The 6,258-nt window shown below is 54.1% G+C and overlaps 1 protein-coding gene across 1 annotated transcript in view; it reads right to left on the bottom strand.

Annotated features, from left to right (window-relative positions):
- The window catches only part of DNASE2B (deoxyribonuclease 2 beta), a 326,043-nt gene that overhangs the window by 46,896 nt on the left and 272,889 nt on the right, over positions 1-6,258 (bottom strand). The gene's annotated exons all lie outside the window — the stretch shown is intronic.

The following is a 6,258-nucleotide window of genomic DNA, read 5'->3' as shown; positions in this document are numbered from 1 at the left end:
TGAACTGACCCCACAGAGGGAGCGGAGAAATACCGCCAGATACAGAGGTTGTGACGAGGCGCGTAGTCCGGCATTAGTGCCCCCATTACAATACTAGCCCCCTGCAATGCCCTCATTATGGTGCCAACCACACCGTCCCTAACAGTGATAGCCACAGCGGCAGCATAGTACCTACCGGACCATGACACTGTGCCGCTATTGCAGCATAGCACCTCCATTACAGTGCCCCCATCACAGCACCGGCCCCAGTGCCCCCATGTAAGATACTAGTCACAGTGCCCCCATCTCAGTTACCGGCCACAGTGCCCCCATCTCAGTTACTGGCCACAGTGCCCCCATCTCAGTTACCGGCCACAGTGCCCCCATGTCAGTTACCGGCCACAGTGCCCCCATCTCAGTTACTGGCCACAGTGCCCCCATCTCAATTAATGGCCATAGTGCCCCCATCTCAATTAATGGTCAAAGTGCCCCCATCTCAATTAATGGCCACAGTGCCCCCATCTCAATTAATGGTCAAAGTGCCCCCATCTCAATTAATGGCCACAGTGCCCCCATCTCAGTTACTGGCCACAGTGCCCCCATCTCAGTTACTGGCCACAGTGCCCCCATGTCAGTTACCGGCCACTGCCCCCATCTCAGTTACTGGCCACAGTGCCCCCATCTCAATTAATGGCCATAGTGCCCCCATCTGAATTAATGGTCAAAGTGCCCCCATGTCAGTTACCGGCCACAGTGCCCCCATCTCAGTTACTGACCACAGTGCCCCCATCTCAGTTACTGGCCACAGTGCCCCCATCTCAGTTACTGGCCACAGTGCCCCCATCTCAGTTACTGACCACAGTGCCCCCATCTCAGTTACTGACCACAGTGCCCCCATCTCAGTTACTGACCACAGTGCCCCCATCTCAGTTACTGGCCACAGTGCCCCCATCTCAGTTACTGGCCACAGTGCCCCCATCTCAATTAATGGCCACAGTGCCCCCATCTCAGTTACTGACCACAGTGCCCCCATCTCAGTTACTGACCACAGTGCCCCCATCTCAGTTACTGACCACAGTGCCCCCATCTCAGTTACTGGCCACAGTGCCCCCATCTCAATTAATGGCCATAGCGCCCCCATCTCAGTTACAGGTCACAGTGCCCCCATCTCAGTTACCGGCCACAGTGCCCCCATCTCTATCTCTGTTACCGGCCACAGTGCCCTCATCTCTGTTACCGGCCACAGTGCCCCCATCTCTGTTACCGGCCACAGTGCCCCCATCTATGTTACCGACCACAGTGCCCCCATCTCAGTTACTGGCCACAGTGCCCCCATCTCTGTTACCAGCCACAGTGCCCCCATCTCTATCTCTGTTACCAGCCACAGTGCCCCCATCTCTGTTACCGGCCACAGTGCCCCCATCTCAGTTACCGGCCACAGTGCCCCCATCTCAGTTACCGGCCACAGTGCCCCCATCTCAGTTACTGGCCACAGTGCCCCCATCTCAATTAATAGCCACAGCGCCCCCATCTCAGTTACTGACCACAGTGCCCCCATCTCAATTAATGGCCACAGTGCCCCCATCTCAGTTACTGGCCACAGTGCCCCCATCACAGCGCCGGCCCCAGTGCCCCCATGTAAGATACTAGCCACAGTGCCCCCATCTCAGTTACTGACCACAGTGCCCCCATCTCAGTTACCGGCCACAGTGCCCCCATGTCAGTTACTAGCCACAGTGCCCACATCTCAGTGACTGGCCAGAGTGCCCCCATCTCAGTTACTGGCCACAGTGCCCCCATCACAGCGCCGGCCACAGTGCCCCCATGTAAGATACTAGCCACAGTGCCCCCATCTCAGTTACTGGCCACAGTGCCCCCATCTCAGTTACTGGCCACAGTGCCCCCATCTCAGTTACTGGCCACAGTGCCCCCAAGTCAGTTACTGGCCACAGTGCCCCCATGTCAGTTACCGGCCACAGTGCCCCCATGTCAGTTACTAGCCACAGTGCTCCCATCTCAATTAATGGCCACAGTGCCCCCATCTCAGTTACTGGCCACAGTGCCCCCATGTCAGCTACTAGCCACAGTGCCCCCATCTCAGTTACTGGCCACAGTGCCCCCATCTCAGTTACTATCCACAGTGCCCCCATCTCAGTTACTGGCCACAGTGCCCCCATCTCAGTTACTGGCCACAGTGCCCCCATCTCGGTTACAGGTCACAGTGCCCCCATCTCAATTAATGGCCACAGCGCCCCCATCTCAATTAATGGCCACAGCGCCCCCATCTCAATTAATGGCCACAGCGCCCCCATCTCAGTTACCGGGCACAGTGCCCCCATCTCAGTTACCGGGCACAGTGCCCCCATCTCAGTTACCGGCCACAGTGCCCCCATCTCAGTTACCGGCCACAGTGCCCATATCTCTATCTCTATTACCGGCCACAGTGCCCCCATCTCTATCTCTATTACCGGCCACAGTGCCCCCATCTCTCTGTTACCGGCCACAGTGCCCTCATCTCAATTAATGGCCACAGTGCCCCCATCTGAATTAATGGCCATAGTGCCCCCATCCCAGTACCAGACACCATCGTAGTGCCATCTGCAGTGCCCCCATCTCCGTGCCAGTAACAATCCCTCATCCACACTTCGTCCCCGCTGATGGCCAATTCTCGCTTATATTTAATACTCAGGTCTTGTATGATCTCGCAGAGGGTACAGGTAAGAAGCAAACCATGTGGCTATAGGGGGCCCCTGGAGAATAAGGGGCCCCTGGAGAATAAGGGTCTCATCTCCTGCGCTATGAAGTGACAGAACAAAAAATGTGTAGACTCGTCCCAGAGACCATGGAAAGGGCACAGAGGGGCAAGCAGCGGGCCCTTCTGTCCTCTGTGGCAAAATCGGGCTCCGTGCCGGGGGCCACATCTCTTCTGTGTTCATGATCTGAGGATTCAGGCGGATATTTACTATCGGCTTTTGTGTCTCCTGTGGATCTCTATGAAGAAAATCCACTTCTCTCATCCGGCTCCAGAAAGGGTTAAAGACGCAGATATCTGATAATTTATATAGTCCGCCAATCCCTGATCACCCCCCGTTCACCTTCTTTGCCGCTTTTGTGGCTCCATTGCTCATTCTCTGCCTCTCTCACAGCAACCGGATCTCCTGTGCGGATGTGTTATGTCACATGACTGCACCAGCCAATCACAGGCTGCCGCGGTCACATGGGATAAGGCGATTATCGCGGGCGGTCAGGTTGTGCAGACTCTGGCGGCAGAGCAGACGAGCGATACCACTGGAGAGGGGAGTGAGATTTAAACCAACCTCATTTTCCTGCCAATCTTTTGTGAATTTGCTGCAAACGTTTTCTGCAGCAAATCTGCTTTGTGTGAACATAATCCGGGCGGTGATCACAGATTGGGAGCTGTCATTTACTTTAACCCCTGAGGAGGTGCCAGCAATGGTTCACTCGGGCGTTTCATAAAAGGAGCCGCCGACGTCAACATTTAATCTGCAGCCGAATAGTCTCCAGCTGGTGCAAAACTACAACCCCCAGCAGGTCCCGAAAAAACAGAGGGCGTCTGGGAATTGTAGTTCTGTGAGCCGCATCCTCGAGGCTGCGGAGCTGAGCCGGACGTGTCAGTCTGAGTATACAGCGTATACCATATACTGCAGGTCGCCCTGTACACGTAGGACGCCTCTCACAAGTCTATGAAAATAAAGGGGTCCTCTGTCAGCCTTATAGAAAACTCATCTGGAGCAGGAGAACGGTACAAGTGGAGGCTGAGACGCACGGAGGCTAAGAACGCTCGGAGGCTGAGACACTATGGAGGCTGAGATGCACGGGATCTCAGACGACGCACACAGGCTGGGATGCTCAGAGGCTGCGACACGTTGGAGGCTGAGACGCATGGAGGCTGCGACACGGAGGCTGCGACACGGAGGCTGAGACGCACGGAGGCTGCGACACACGGAGGCTGCGACACGGAGGCTGAGACGCATGGAGGCTGCGACACGGAGGCTGAGACGCACGGAGGCTGCGACATGGAGGCTGAGACGCACGGAGGCTGCGACACGGAGGCTGAGACGCATGGAGGCTGCGACACGTTGGAGGCTGAGACCCACGGAGGCCTCATGAATATTAATCACAGCAAAAAAAACAAAACAGAACAAATTAAAGTGAAATCCAAAATTCTGATTTAATTTACATCACAAAATGGAAGAAAAATGAGAGCGATCAGAAGAGAAACAACGGAGCGAGCGCCACGGACGGATCCGGGGAAAAGTGCGGTGACGAGCGCCAATCATTCAGACTCCTCCCACAATCCGCCATCCCCAGATCCGGCAGCGGACAGGCCCGATACCGGAGGAAATGTGACCGTTACTGAGTCCGAGGACCTGCGTGTGTCTGACTCAGGAGGAGGGAGGTCCCCATGACAAAGGAGCAGGGGGATTCTAGAGATTATTACATATAATGATGAAACCGAGAGGACAAAACTACAACTCCCATCATCTATGCAGCAATAATCCCCCACCAGTAGAGGACGTGTGCAGCTCCGGCTCCGGATCTCGTAGAGTTCCCCTTTAAGGCTCCAGCATTATAGATATAAATTATAGGAAACTTTTCTCCACCATCGACCAAGTAGAAATCTACGAAGAGCGAAACTCCAGGAGAGGAAGTAAAGCCGGAAACCTTGTGCTACGAGCGCGATCTGACAGCTCCGGGGTTATGGGTTTTCGGTGAAGACAGCAAAAAAAAAGTTTACTTAAAGGGGAACTACAAGATGTGGATGAGACGGAGCGCCTCACATATCTTATACATCCCCTAAAAATAAAGGGTCACGCTCAGGACAAATGTCCCTTTAGTTGGGGCATGTGGGCGGTGTGCAGGAGCCGGACCACCAACAGTAACATCCCATACAAGAAGAAGCCATGGAAGCAGAAGCCTGGAGATTGTCGCCCCCTCCAGGCTCGGCACGCACACTGCAGGGTCTCCACCTGCTTAAAGGGAATGAGGATAAAATCAAACTACAGACAACGTACGGACATAAAGGTGCATGGACTCCAGGGAGTCGCTACGGTCCTCGCAGTTTCCAGTGTCAGCATTTCATCAGAGCGGCGGGTGAAGGGGGCTGCCCGAGAGGCTAGACTGACAGAAGGGGCCTGGCTTAGCCACTGAGATGAGCAGTCGCTCGGGCGGACCCCCGCACACACCGATCACTGCAGACACAGGACCCTCTCCAGGACCCCGGCCATAATTCAAGTATCATCGTATCTTCTGTAAAGATTTCCGGCTGAACATTCATTGTAAAGACTCCACCACAAAGAGCAGCTCCCTAATATCTAAAGTGCTCCTTCTTGTCACAGAAGATCCAAACATCATGCAGCATTTCCATCTCACACAACATTCAGCTATGGAGCTGAGATTCTACAATTTTCTTATAAACCATATGGAGAAAAGTACTGTGCAATCAGTGAATTCAGCTTTCTCCGTCAGCCCCATTGCAGAGTACAGACCTCCTCTGGTATAAACACTGCTCCCCCCCGCCGGGAGCCGCATGGCCGAGCAGCTGCTGCAGCCGTACATCACCAAGCACAATGTCGAGCGTCGGCTGGAGTGGTGTAAATCTGTTCCCCATGACTGTGCCCAGAGCACGAGGTCCATACAGACGAGAACATGAGCGGCCGCACAGAGCCCGGACTTCAACCCACCGTACAATGGAGAATGTGAACCCGGCCTCCCCCCAACATCAGGGTCTGACCCCACAAGTGCTCTTCTGAATGAAGGGGCAAAAATCCCCACAGACGCATCCAAAATCTTGTAGAAATTCTTCCCAGAAGATCGAGAACCATAATATCTGCAGAGGAGCGACTCCATATTAATGTCTATGAGGGACAGAGAAGCCCCCGGAGGTGGATGTGGGGGGCAGATACTTTTCTCCATATTAATGTCTATGGATGTAGATGAGGACAGAGAAGCCCCTGGAGGTGGATGTGGGGGGCACATACTTTCCTCCATATTAATGTCTATAGATATAGATGGAGGACAGAGAAGCCCCCGGAGGTGGATGTGGGGGGCACATACTTTCCTCCATATTAATGTCTATAGATATAGATGGAGGACAGAGAAGCCCCTGGAGGTGGATGCGGGGGGCACATACTTTCCTCCATATTAATGTCTATGGATGTAGATGAGGACAGAGAAGCCCCTGGAGGTGGATGTGGGGGGCACATATTTTTCTCCATATTAATATCTACGGATGTAGATGAGGACAGAGAAGCCCCC

Source organism: Phyllobates terribilis, unplaced genomic scaffold (assembly GCF_046119375.1).
Source record: "Phyllobates terribilis strain yellow unplaced genomic scaffold, ASM4611937v1 Scaffold_8__6_contigs__length_399053987, whole genome shotgun sequence".
In the NCBI taxonomy this organism is placed as follows: domain Eukaryota; kingdom Metazoa; phylum Chordata; class Amphibia; order Anura; family Dendrobatidae; genus Phyllobates; species Phyllobates terribilis.
Note: the sequence above shows the minus strand (reverse complement) of the source record. Positions and strands in the feature narration are given on the sequence as shown.